Genomic DNA, 14,405 nt, shown 5'->3' with positions numbered 1-14,405 from the left:
CTCAGCATTTTCAAGCCTACCATTTACTGTGTACTAACCATGTGTCAGGCACAGTGCTGAGGTATTATTTCCATCTTATGAATGAGACTCACAGAGGCTAAAATGACTTTTTTGAAGCCAGTGTTTTAGTTTGCTAGAACTGCTATGACAAAGTGTGACAAACTGGGTGACTTAAACCACAGAAATGTATTGTATTCCAGTTCTGGAGGCCTGAAGTCATAGGTGTCATCATGGCTGGTTCCTTCTGAGCGCCATGAAGGAGAATCAGTTCCATGGCTCTCATCCTAGTTTCTGGTGCTGGCAATCCCTAATGTTCTCTAGCTTATAGAAGAGTCATGCCCTCTCCATGTGGCATTCTCCCTTCGTGTGCATCTGTCTTGTGTCCAAATTTACCCTTTTTATAAGGATGCCAGCCATGTTGGATTAGGTCCCATCATAATGACCTCATTTTAAGTTGATCACCTCTGAAAAAACCCTATCTCCAAATAAGGTCACATTATGAGGTACTGGGGATTAAGAATTCAGATATGAATTTGAGGGGAACACAATTTAACCCATAACAGCCATTCATTTCATTAGTAGAGGGGCTTTGATTCAAACTTGGATTACAAAGCTCACAGTGTACTAATATTTGCATCCATTTTTGAGAATTTAGTAATATTTATTAAGTGCCTACTTTGTGCTATGGACTCTGCTAGGAAACCATAGATAGAGTTCGGCCATTGCCCTTGAGGAACTCACTACAAAGCAGGAAAGGAAGACATAAAGTTAAGACCTATGACTTAAAAGCACCCAGAAAGCAACTCCCCTGTCATTTTTAATTATATAGAGCTTTCCATCTATTAGGTTTATTTTGCCAAAGCCTTCTAATGAAATTGTTCCACCATTTAATTTAATTTTCAGTGGGGTTGCCAGAAGTGCAATTAATTAATAAAAGTTCCAACTATGAAATTTCGCTTTGGAAAGCAGTCTGGCCTATCTTTATATACCATTAAATTCAACCATATGCTTGTCATCCTGGCAGAACATCTTGATATACTTGAAGAAACATGGTAGGGGAAATAAAAAAGATATTGTCAGTACTACACTATAGGGTTTCCAAATACAAATGTTAGCATGATTGGTTTATACCGATCCATCATTAGGTTGCATCTCCTTGGAGTTGAAACTACTTCTGGGCTTGGCAAAGATGCATTAGCTCTAGTCAGAGTGCAAACCATGTGTCAGTCTCCCAAAGAAGATGTATAGTCTTGTGTACTATTAGGATTGGATATGCTTATGTTGCAGTCTTTAAATAAATTTCTGAGACCTTTCTACGGTTGTTGACTGCTGCAGATTTGTAAATAGCATAGTATATTGTGAACTTCAGCTGATGCGGACAGCCTAAGAAAATGCTGAAATATGGGGCAATAGAAAACAACACAAAGAATAAACCAGGGACTGCACAAAATTCACTGAAATGATCTCATCTGTTTAACGACATCCTTTAAATAATATTACCACTGAACTGGAACTTACCGTTTTCTCAGATTGATGCAGAATCTTTGTGACTTTTAAATTCCAGAAGTTTTTTGTGGCCCTTATTATTTGGAATGAATTGGATTTATTTGTAAAGTAATGTACGCCTATATTTAGATATCTTTAGTTTCTTCAAAGTCCAAATAAAATGCATTTAATTGTCCTCTAATGTTTGGGAAAGTGGGTAGGCATAATTATTAGCAAATTCACCAGTGAAGGAGTTAGAATGACCCTGTGAAAACAGGCCCTTACAAAGCATTTTAGTTTCTCTGCACTTCTGAGTACAGATTTTTCCCTGTAGAATTAAAATTGTACTCGACCCCTGACTGAAATATCTAACTTTGGGTTAATAAGACTTTTTACCTAGGGCCACAACAGGATTAATTGGAAATGGCAAAGCTTCCATATGAAAAAATATTCTCTTCCTAAACAACAAATGTTTAGACAATGTGATGTTAATATGGACTTTAAATCCCCTGTCCATGAGGAACTGATGAAAACCTATGGTGGTCAGTGTGGCAAAGGGAGACGGCTGTGTTCTGGTCCAACGTAGACCCTCTTCTTTTACAACCTAGATTTAACATCATTCACTGATGCCCTTTTCACTCATATGTTGTGTGCCCCATGCACAGGTGACCATTTCTTTACATCAGGTCTTTATAATTCTTGAAAAAATTTCCAATCTTTCATTTAAATTTGGCTCAAATGCAGTTTTAATACAGTCAACAGCATGTCTAGGTTATGTTGCTTGCTTTCTATGTGCATTTGCTGCAAAATAATAGTGGTACTGGTAACTGAGGACCATGCTTCCTCATCCAAACATATTCATTCATTCATTTATTCTCTCCTTCTCTTTCTCTTCCCCTTTCTCTCTCACACACACAAACGGGCGCTCACACCAATACACAATATGCACACACATACCCATAATCTGTGTCCTTTATGTCTCTCTGAGTTAAAGATGTTATATCCCTTGACGGTTGTTTAGAAGAGCATAACTTCCAAGGTGCAAGAAAAGCTTCTTAAAAGTGTGTCTTCCTTGCCCATGAGTCGCTGACTCTGATAATTCCTTTGTAGAGCATCTACAAACATTCTGCCTACTGTGCCTCAGCCGAGAACTTTACTTGTTAACCCGTTTATTTCCATGCTATAAGGACCTTAAAGTACTTCATCCAGAAAAACTTTTCTGTGTAATTATGTCCCAGTCATAATTTAGCCTAGTCAGAGAACCCAACTCATATTTTTAAGATCATTTTAATAAGGTAAGAATATAATAATCTTACAGCCACGCAAATGGTTCCATCGAGGTGTGCACAAATCACTGTGTGAGAACTTAGAAGAATACAGACGTGATAGTTGTGAGGGGGGGGAGAATGGGGAAAGGCAAACTGGATTTAGATGGGGGTCTTACTGAGCTCAGGCTCGTCCTCAGTGGAGAAAGGAGGTGCATGCGGGGTGAGGGGCAGGTAGACAGGTGGTCTGTACAGAGCACCCAGCCAAGTCGGGGGAGGCGGTGTGTGTTAGGAAAGGGGACCAGTTTCATGAAGGGTATGGAACGTGGATGAGGCTACAATGTGAAACTGGAAAAGCAGCAAAATCACACCTTGCAAACTTCAAAAGCTCGGCAGGGTAGGAAGAGGTGACTATATTTGTGTTTTAAAAAGTTCCTCAGAGCTCTGGAGGCTAAATGGGAGAGGGCATAGGCCGGAAACAGGGTCTTCATGTTCACTGTGAGATTTATCTTGAGAGTGAAGAAGAAATATTAGGAGGCTTTGCTGTATTGCCAGAGAACTCCGTGGAATTTTCCCTTCAATTGAAATGATGGCTAAAGTTTCATGTCTGCTTAATATTTTTCTAGGGAATGCTTAAACAGGTTACAGATGAAGACTTTTTGAGATGTGAAAGAAGACTGAGGAAAATAAATGAAAATGAAAATTTTGCTAATAATGTATTTAAAATAGAAAAAGGCTACTTTTCCTTGCTCCAGTAGTTTAGAAGTGACTAGAATAAGTCACATGAATAAGAGTATTAGAATTGAATAGAATTCTATTTCTCATAAGTCATACCGTGCCTGGGAAATCTCCAAGTTCTTTATAGCAATATATCAGGGAATGCAGTGACATTTTTCCTGTATACTGGTCACATTATTTGTGCATGCACACACAGCTTTAGTGATTAGAAAGTCTTTTATTAAAAGATGAAGTATCAAGTAGGGCACAGAGGGTTCACTTTGGTCTTTTTAAAAGGACTATTGAAATTTTGACTTACATTTTACTGTGTGCAGACACAAACAGATGGGATTTAATTTCTTTCCTCATGAGACATAGCTGCCTTCTCGGAAAAGGCCTAAAATATTTCTTGAGGACAGATCCTGGAAGACTAAAGTTTCAAGAGACCCGTGCCTCAGGGGACAAGACATGGAAATGATACATTTTCTCATAAAGTTTAAATGTGTTTTGGCACAAGCAGACAACGTTTAGCTCAAGGCACTTGCATGGATCAGTCACTCATTCATTCCTCACAAGTTGTTTGAACCATGGCTAAAATATCAGCACTTGAAGTAGAATAGCCTAAAAAAGAAATTAAAAATGTATTTTGGAACTAGACCATGAATGGCTTTGTAACCATGATTACCAAGTATTTGTTGAACACTTGCTATGCACTAGGCAGACTTGGTGGTGGAAGTATTCCATTCTAGAAATCATCCTGAAATATTTGAGGATAGCTGAAGCCTTGAAGGTAGGTGACTTAATAACCCATGCAGATCATCATTATGTAATGGTTTTCCTGGAGAAGAGCAATACAATGTGAGATTGAGATATGGGGTACTTAGTGTGGCAAGAAAAGAACCAGGAGACAAAGCCAAAGGAAGACAAAGAAGTCAAAAGTGGCAGATGCTAGGCTGAAGCATCTGTTGGTTTGGCAGTGACAACACCATTTGACTCTTGAGGATAAAAGGATTACTAGTTTAACACTTGCTGAGAGAGGTCTGTGTTGATGTGAGACAAAGGATATTATCCTCAAAGTGGTCAGGGGCCACCATGGTTACAGGTTCCTGGGTCAGTGTAGAAAGGGAAGGAAAAGAACATTCTCCAGAGGGCTTCCATGTTCTCAGCGAATTAGAAGACATACTTATTTTCCTAGACTCAGGAGGCTAAGCCTAGGGTGGGAAACTTGAAGAGAATGATCAAGTGATCCACTTCCACCAGCTGCCATTGTGGGAAATGGAAAAGAACAAGATGGGCTCAAGTCAGGAGGACGGTGGGGGGCCCACTGAAAGTGAAAACCATAAATGTGCAATAATATTATTATCTTGTTTTATTTTTATTCTACTGTTTTCCCTAAAAGTTGCCTTCAGAAAAAAAAATTCAACTCAACTGATATTTAAATGTAACTGTCGTGTAGGTTTTACGGCAGTTGTGGTAGCCTTTCTCATAGGGGGGCTCCTTGTCTCTAGGCTCTGGATCAGACACACCTATGTTAGAATCCTGGCATAAGCTGTAACTCAGGAGACTTCATCAGCTATAAATGGAGAACATTTTTATACACAGAATTGCTGTGTATTTTTTTTTAGAATTAGCAATAATGTAACAGTGGATAGCCCAGTACAGAGTGAGTGTGATAAACGTTTACTATTACCATTGTCATTTTTATCACTATCTTTTAATAACATAGAACTTGCTTATTAATTTCTTTTTTAAGAGAAAACTTCTTTAAAGTCTCTTAGCCTGCCAGGTTCTCAGTTCTATGTCTGCCTTCTACTGCGTTCAACATCTTTTATTTATTTATTAACTTTTTTTTAACATCTTTATTGGAGTATAATTGCTTTACAATGGTGTGTTAGTTTCTGCTTTATAACAAAGTGAATCAGCTATACATATACATATATCCCCATATCTCCTCCCTCTTGCGTCTCTCTCCCACCCTCCCTATCCCACCCCTCTAGGTGGTCACAGAACACCGAACCTTTTTAATTGTAAAGTGCACCTCTTCCATGAAGCTTTCTCTGATACTGTAGGGCCACTCATCTCTGCACTTGCTTCCTAATGCCTGTGTCTCTGTAACATTCTTTAATTGCATTCTGTCCAGATATCCTAACCCATACTTTCTTTACCTTTGCAATAGTGTCCGCCCTGTTACAGGGGCACAACATAAGTGTCCTCCCTGTATCCAGTACATCAAAGGGAGCTGCGGAGGGGTGATTCAGTAGAGCGCTGACTGTACCTGTGAGCCCCAGCCTACTAAGTGCCATGTCAGTTTCCTCCATTCTCCTTGCCCCTCTCCAGCTCTCTGTTAGAGAGCTCTGCACCTAACCCTGTTATTAAATTATCTGCTATTAAAATGATAAATTGGTTTCTGCTTCAGTAATTCAATGTGCTTGAAGATTACTCTTTCCAGAATCTTGCTTTTATATGAATGTGTTACTTTAAAAGGCGATATTTCTTACCTGAACATCATATTTTCAAGAATTTACCCTTTATTTCTATTATTAATTTGGATCCTTTAAAATATATATATTTTAGAGAATGTCTTAAAATTAAGTGAATTTTCCATAGGTAAGAATTGTAGGGATATTTGTTGAACATATTGAGAAGGATTTACATAGAATCAGAAGACTGAAAGGGACTTCCGGGTAAGATGGCGGAAGAGTAAGACGCGGAGATCACCTTCCTCCCCACAGATACACCAGAAATACAGCTACACGTGGAACAACTCCTACAGAACACCTACTGAACGCTGGCAGAAGACCCCAGACCTCCCAAAAGGCAAGAAACTCCCCACATACCTGGGTAGGGCAAAGCAGAGAGATTCCCGCACAGAGGAGCGGTGCCGAGCGGCACTCACCAGCCCGAGAGGCTTGTCTGCTCCCCCGCCGGGGCGGGCGGCGCTGGAGCTGAGGCTCGGGCTTCGGTCAGAGCGCAGGGAGAGGACTGGGGCTGGCGGCGAGAACTCAGCCTGAAGGGGGCTAATGTGCCACAGCTAGCCGGGAGGGAGTCCGGGAAAACTCTGGAGCTGCCGAAGAGGCAGGAGACTGTTTCTTCCCTCTTGGTTTCCTGGTGCGCGAGGAGAGGGGATTAAGAGCGCCGCGTAAAGGAGCTCCAGAGATGGGCGCGAGTCGTGGCTGAAAGCGCGGAGCCCAGAGACGGGCGTGGGATGCTGGGGCTGCCGCCGCCAAGAAGCCTGTGTGCGAGCGCAGGTCACTGTCCACACCGCCCTTCCGGGAGCCTGTGCAGCCTGCCACTGCCGGGGTCCCGGGATCCAGGGGCGGCTTCCCTGGGAGAACGCACGGCGCGCCTCGGGCTGGTGCAACGTCACGCCGACCTCTGCCGCTGTAGGCTCGCCCCGCACTCCGTGCCCCTCCCTCCCGCCCGGCCTGAGTGAGCCAGAGTCCCCGAAGAGGCTGCTCCTTTAACCCTGTCCTGTCTGAGCGAAGAACAGACGCCCTCCGGCGACCTACACGCAGAGACGGGGCCAAATCCAAAGCTGAGACCCAGGAGCTGTGAGAACAAAGAAGAGAAAGGGAAAGCTCTCCCAGCAGCCTCAGAAGCAGCGGATTAAAGCTCCACAATCAACTTGATGTACCCTGCATCTGTGGAATACATGAATAGACAACAAATCATCCCAAATTGAGGAGCCAGGAGTCAGTGCTGTGCCTCTGAGGTGGGAGAGCGAACTTCAGGACACTGGTCCACAAGAGACCTCCCAGCTCCATATAATATCAAACGGCGAAAATCTTCCAGAGATCTCCATCTCAACAGCAGCACCCAGCTTCACTCAACGACCAGCAAGCTACAGTGCTGGACACCCTATGCCAAACAACTAGCAAGACAGGAACACAACGCCACCCATTAGCAGAGAGGCTGCCTCAAATCATAAAAAGTCCACAAACACCCCAAAACACACCACCAGACGTGGACCTGCCCACCAGAAAGACAAGATCCAGCCTCATCCACCAGAACACAGGCAGTAGTCCCCTCCACCAAGAAGCCTACACAACCCACTAAACCAACCTTAGCCACTGGGGACAGACACCAAAAACAACGGGAACTATGAACCTGCAGCCTGCAAAAAGGAGACCCCAAACACAGTAACATAAGCAAAATGAGAAGACAGAAAAACACACAGCAGGAGAAGGAGCAAGATAAAAACCCACCAGACCTAACAAATGAAGAGGTAATAGGCAGTCTATCTGAAAAAGAATTCAGAATAATGATGGTAAAGATGATCCAAAATCTTGGAAATAGAATAGACAAAATGCAAGAAACAGTTAACAAGGACCTAGAAGAACTAAAGACGAATCAAGCATCGATTAAAAACACAATAAATGAAATAAAAAATACTCTAGATGGGATCGACAGCAGAATAACTGAGGCAGAAGAACGGATAAGTGAGGTGGAAGATAAAATAGTGGAAATAACTGCTGCACAGCAAAATAAAGAAGAAAGAATGAAAAGAACAGAGGACAGTCTCAGAGACCTCTGGGACAACATTAAACGCACCAACATTCGAATTATAGGGGTTCCAGAAGAAGAAGAGAAAAAGAAAGGGACTGAGAAAATATTTGAAGAGATTATAGTTGAAAACTTCCCTAATATGGGAAAGGAAATAGTTAATCAAGTCCAGGAGGCACAGAGAGTCCCATACAGAATAAATCCAAGGAGAAATACACCAAGACACATATTAATCAAACTGTCAAAAATTAAACACAAAGAAATCATATTAAAAGCAGCAAGGCAAAAACAACAAATAACACACAAGGGAATCCCCATCAGGATAACAGCTGATCTCTCAGCAGAAACTCTACAAGCCAGAAGGTAGTGGCAGGACATACTTAAAGTGATGAAGGAGAAAAACCTGCAACCAAGATTACTCTACCCAGCAAGGATCTCATTCAGATTTGATGGAGAAATTAAAACCTTTACAGACAAGCAAAAGCTGAGAGAGTTCAGCACCACCAAACCAGCTTTACAACAAATGCTAAAGGAACTTCTCTAGGCAAGAAACACAACAGAAGGAAAAGACCTACAATAACGAACCCAAAACAATTAAGAAAATGGGAATAGGAACATACATATCAATAATTACCTTAAATGTAAATGGACTAAATGCTCCCACCAAAAGACAGAGAGTGGCTGAATGGATACAAAAACAAGACCCATATATATGCTGTCTACAAGAGACCCACTTCAGACCTAGAGACACATACAGACTGAAAGTAAGGGGATGGAAAAAGATATTCCATGCAAATGGAAACCAAAAGAAAGCTGGAGTAGCAATTCTCATATCAGACAAAATAGACTTTAAAATAAAGACTACTAGAAGAGACAAAGAAGGACACTACATAATGATCAAGGGATCAATCCAAGAAGAAGATATAACAATTGTAAATATTTATGCACCAAACATAGGAGCACCTCAATACATAAGGGAAATATTAACAGCCATAAAAGGAGAAATCGACAGTAACACAATCATAGTAGGGGACTTTAACACCCCACTTTCACCAATGGACAGGTCATCCAAAATGAAAATAAATAAGGAAACACAAGCTTTAAATGATACATTAAACAAGATGGACTTAATTGATATTTATAGGACATTCCATCCAAAAACAACAGAATACCCATTTTTCTCAAGTGCTCATGGAACATTCTCCAGGATAGATCATATCTTGGGTCACAAATCAAGCCTTGGTAAATTTAAGAAAATTGAAATTGTATCAAGTATCTTTTCCGACCACAATGCTATGAGACTAGATATCAATTACAGGAAAAGAGCTGTAAAACATACAAACACATGGAGGCTAAACAATACACTACTTAATAACGAAGTGATCACTGAAGAAATCAAAGAGGAAATTAAAAAATACCTAGAAACAAATGACAATGGAGACACGACGACCCAAAACCTATGGGATGCAGCAAAAGCAGTTCTAAGAGGGAAGTTTATGGCAATACAATCCCACCTTAAGAAACAGGAAATATCTCGAATAAACAACCTAACCTTGCACCTAAAGCAATTAGAGAAAGAAGAACAAAAACATCCCAAAGTTAGCAGAAGGAAAGAAATCATAAAAATCAGATCAGAAATAAATGAAAAAGAAATGAAGGAAACGATAGCAAAGATCAATAAAACTAAAAGCTGGTTCTTTGAGAAGATAAACAAAATTGATAAACCATTAGCCAGACTCATCAAGAAAAGAAGGGAGAAGAAACAAATCAATAGAATTAGAAATGAAAAAGGAGAAGTAACAACTGACACTGCAGAAATACAAAAGATCATGAGAGATTACTATAAGCAACTCTATGCCAATAAAATGGACAACCTGGAAGAAATGGACAAATTCTTAGAAATGCACAACCTGCCAAGACTGAAGCAGGAAGAAATAGAAAATATGAACAGACCAATCACAAGTACTGAAATTGAAACTGTGATTAAAAATCTTCCAACAAACAAAAGCCCAGGACCAGATGGCTTCACAGGCGAATTCTATCAAGCATTTAGAGAAGAGCTAACACCTATCCTTCTCAAACTCTTCCAAAATATAGCAGAGGGAGGAACACTCCCAAACTCATTCTACGAGGCCACCATTACCTTGATACCAAAACCAGACAAGGATGTCACAAAGAAAGAAAACTACAGGCCAATATCACTGATGAACATAGATGCAAAAATCCTCAACAAAATACTAGCAAACAGAATCCAACAGCACATTAAAAGGATCATACACCATGATCAAGTGGGGTTTATTCCAGGAATGCAAGGATTCTTCAATATACGCAAATCAATCAATGTGATACACCATATTAACAAACTGAAGGAGAAAAACCATATGATCATCTCAATAGATGCAGAGAAAGCTTTCGACAAAATTCAACACCCATTTATGATAAAAACCCTGCAGAAAGTAGGCATAGAGGGAACTTTCCTCAACATAATAAAGGCCATATATGACAAACCCACAGCCAGCATCGTCCTCAATGGTGAAAAACTGAAACCATTTCCACTAAGATCAGGAACAAGACAAGGTTGCCCACTCTCACCACTCTTATTCAACATAGTTTTGGAAGTTTTAGCCACAGCAATCAGAGAAGAAAAGGAAATAAAAGGAATCCAAATGGGAAAAGAAGAAGTAAAGCTGTCACTGTTTGCAGATGACATGATACTATACATAGAGAATCCTAAAGATGCTACCAGAAAACTACTAGAGCTAATCAATGAATTTGGTAAAGTTGCAGGATACAAAATTAATGCACAGAAATCTCTGGCATTCCTATATACTAATGATGAAAAATCTGAAAGTGAAATCAAGGAAACACTCCCATTTACCATTGCAACAAAAAGAATAAAATATCTAGGAATAAACCTACCTAAGGAGACAAAAGACCTGTATGCAGAAAATTATAAGACACTGATGAAAGAAATTAAAGATGATACAAACAGATGGAGAGATGTACCATGTTCTTGGATTGGAAGAATCAACATTGTGAAAATGACTCTACTACCCAAGGCAATCTACAGATTCAATGCAATCCCTATCAAACTACCAATGGCATTTTTCACAGAACTAGAACAAAAAATTTCACAATTTGTATGGAAACACAAAAGACCCCGAATAGCCAAAGCAATCTTGAGAACGAAAAACGGAGCTGGAGGAATCAGGCTCCCTGACTTCAGACTATACTACAAAGCTACAGTAATCAAGACAGTATGGTACTGGCACAAAAACAGAAAGATAGATCAATGGAACAGGATAGAAAGCCCAGAGATAAACCCACAGACATATGGTCACCTTATCTTTGATAAAGGAGGCAGGAATGTACAGTGGAGAAAGGACAGTCTCTTCAATAAGTGGTGCTGGGAAAACTGGACAGGGACATGTAAAAGTATGAGATTAGATCACTCCCTAACACCATACACAAAAATTAGCTCAAAATGGATTAAAGACCTAAATGTAAGGCCAGACACTATCAAACTCCTAGAGGAAAACATAGGCAGAACACTCTATGACATAAATCACAGCAAGATCCTTTTTGACCCACCTCCTAGAGAAATGGAAATAAAGACAAAAATAAACACATGGGACCTAATGAAACTTCAAAGCTTTTGCACAGCAAAGGAAACCATAAACAAGACGAAAAGACAACCCTCAGAATGGGAGAAAATATTTGCAAATGAAGCAACTGACAAAGGATTAATCTCCAAAATTTATAAGCAGCTCATGCAGCTCAATAGCAAAAAAACAAACAACCCAATCCAAAAATGGGCAGAAGACCTAAATAGACATTTCTCCACAGAAGATATACAGACAGCCAACAAACACATGAAAGGATGCTCAACATCTTTACTCATTAGAGAAATGCAAATCAAAACTACAATGAGATATCATCTCACACCAGTCAGAATGGCCATCATCAAAAAATCTAGAGACAATAAATGCTGGAGAGGGTGTGGAAAAAAGGGAACACTCTTACACTGCTGGTGGGAATGTGAATTGGTACAGCCACTATGGAGAACGGTATGGAGGTTCCTTAAAAAACTACAAATAGAACTACCATATGACCCAGCAATCCCACTACTGGGCATATACCCTGAGAAAACCATAATTCAAAAAGAGACATGTACCAAAATGTTCATAGCAGCCCTATTTACAATAGCCGGGAGATGGAAACAACCTAAGTGTCCATCATCGGATGAATGGATAAAGAAGATGTGGCACATATATACAATGGAATATTACTCAGCCATAAAAAGAAATGAAATTGAGCTATTTGTAATGAGGTGGATGGACCTAGAGTCTGTCATACAGAGTGAAGTAAGTCAGAAAGAGAAAGACAAATACTGTATGCTGACACATATATATGGAATTTAAGAAAAAAATGTCATCAAGAACATAGGGGTAAGACAGGAATAAAGACACAGACCTACTAGAGCATGGACTTGAGGATATGGGGAGGGGGAAGGGTAAGCTGTGACAAAGTGAAAGAGCGGCATGGACATATATACACTACCAAACGTAAGGTAGATAGCTAGTGGGAAGCAGCCGCATAGCACAGGGAGATCAGCTCGGTTCTTTGTGACCGCCTGGAGGGGTGGGATAGGGAGGGTGGGAGGGAGACGCAAAAGGGAGGGGATATGGGAACATATGTATATGTATAACTGATTAAATTTGTAAAATAAAAAAAATTAAAAAAAAAGAAGTCTGAAAAGGGCTTATGCCATCTCCTCTCTTTTGGATATTACCATTTCTTCTCCAAGTTATTGTTTTCATCCTGTAACTGGGCCCGGTTTTTGCTGTTATTCTGTTAGCAGCAGCACACTTTACCACAGAGCATTTATTGGGGTCTGTACTTCATGCACCAGCTACAAACATGTGTATGACCTGTGGGTGTGTCCATGTGTATTTTTCCAGGGTCAGGTCCACCGATTTTGTGAGAGTTTCCAAGAGTTCTAAGTTCCCTTTTCCCTCATAAATATAAGGATCACTGCTATAGTGGAAAGGACTTCTCAATTCTATAAAATTAGCTTCAAACACAAGTTCTACCACTGAACTTGTTTTGCAGCCTTGAAGGAAATAAGCGACTCTCTAACCTTGGTTTCCTTTAGAGTTCCCTGAAGATGTCAAGTGGGCTAAATGAAACAAAATATGCAAAGCCCTGGCCCACAGTGGTTGCTTCCTAAATGCAATGGAGACTTCGTCCTTCTTGTCTAAAAGTCATCATTCCCACTGTAATGTTGCTCTGATTCATTCATCATCAGAGATAGAATCCAGCTGCTCCAGTCTTTGTGCACGACAACTGTCTGTGTGCTTAAAGTACTTAAGCCAACCCTTGCCTCCTTAACCACAGGTTAATTCCTTTGACCCTTCTTCGAAGCCAGTTGTCAGATGGGAATTTTCTCAGTGGTTTGCCCACTTAAGGCAGTATGTCTCTGGAGGCGAGCGCTTGAAGGGGGAAGCAGGTATTGTTAACAGCAGAGCCGAGTGTGGGCTTGGGTTCTTGTGTTTCTGCCCTGATTGTCTCTGCTTATCAGTAAATTAGTAATCAACCCAATAGGTTGTTACATGGTTCCCATCAGCCCTGAACACCACTTCTGCCTAGAAATGGGGAGTGTGAGGAAGTGCTACTTCTTAAGGGATGGGTAATGAAGAAGAAAGAATGAAGCAGCAATAGTGGGAGAAGTCTGGAAAAAGTGTTTGAAATTGTTTCTAGGATTTCCAGCCAGTCTGGAGCCAAGAAAAGCCAAAAGTCAGTATGCAAAATGAACTATTCAAATATCTTTTTCCTTACTGTCAGAAATGAATCAGGCAGCTTTTAAAAGCAAGGACTTTGCAATTTCAAATTAAGGCCATATAAAAGAAAATATGCATTATATAAATGAATCGCTGCCTCAAAAAGGCCCCTCGGCATGTTTATCTATTCAAATAGTTAACTGAATTCTAGATGCAAAATATTACAATCCTGAGTTTAAGACCAGCTATTCATCTTATTAAAACTGTATGTACAGAGAGTGAATAGGTAACTCCATCAAATAAGTGATGTTCAGAAAATCCAATATACACCCAGTTCCTCTTTATTGTGTCAAATGAGAAAGATGAAAATATCTTATACATTTTTAGTTTTTGGTCTGATTCGTTGCTAATATTTTTCCTAGAACAAAAGCAGGAGAAAACTTCGAGGCAGAACCTAGGAGTCCCTGATATATGGGAATTGGGAGCAGGACAGAAACAGAGGTGGCCCTGATGAATGCTTGTTTAAAGGAGGTGGCTTTGCAGAAGGAAATGATATTCTTCAGAAAGCCATCCTTTGGACACACAATATTGATTCTCCTTTCCTGTTAGTCACACATTATCTGTAAGATTCTGACTTCCTGTGAGTATTATTAAA

General features: G+C 40.3%; 1 protein-coding gene across 2 annotated transcripts in view; it reads left to right on the top strand.

The window, feature by feature from the left end:
- Nucleotides 1–14,405, top strand: part of SLIT2 (slit guidance ligand 2) — a 405,484-nt gene that overhangs the window by 215,682 nt on the left and 175,397 nt on the right. The gene's annotated exons all lie outside the window — the stretch shown is intronic.

The sequence above is a fragment of the Mesoplodon densirostris genome, chromosome 1 (assembly GCF_025265405.1).
Source record: "Mesoplodon densirostris isolate mMesDen1 chromosome 1, mMesDen1 primary haplotype, whole genome shotgun sequence".
Classification (NCBI taxonomy): Eukaryota; Metazoa; Chordata; class Mammalia; order Artiodactyla; family Ziphiidae; genus Mesoplodon; species Mesoplodon densirostris.
Note: the sequence above shows the minus strand (reverse complement) of the source record. Positions and strands in the feature narration are given on the sequence as shown.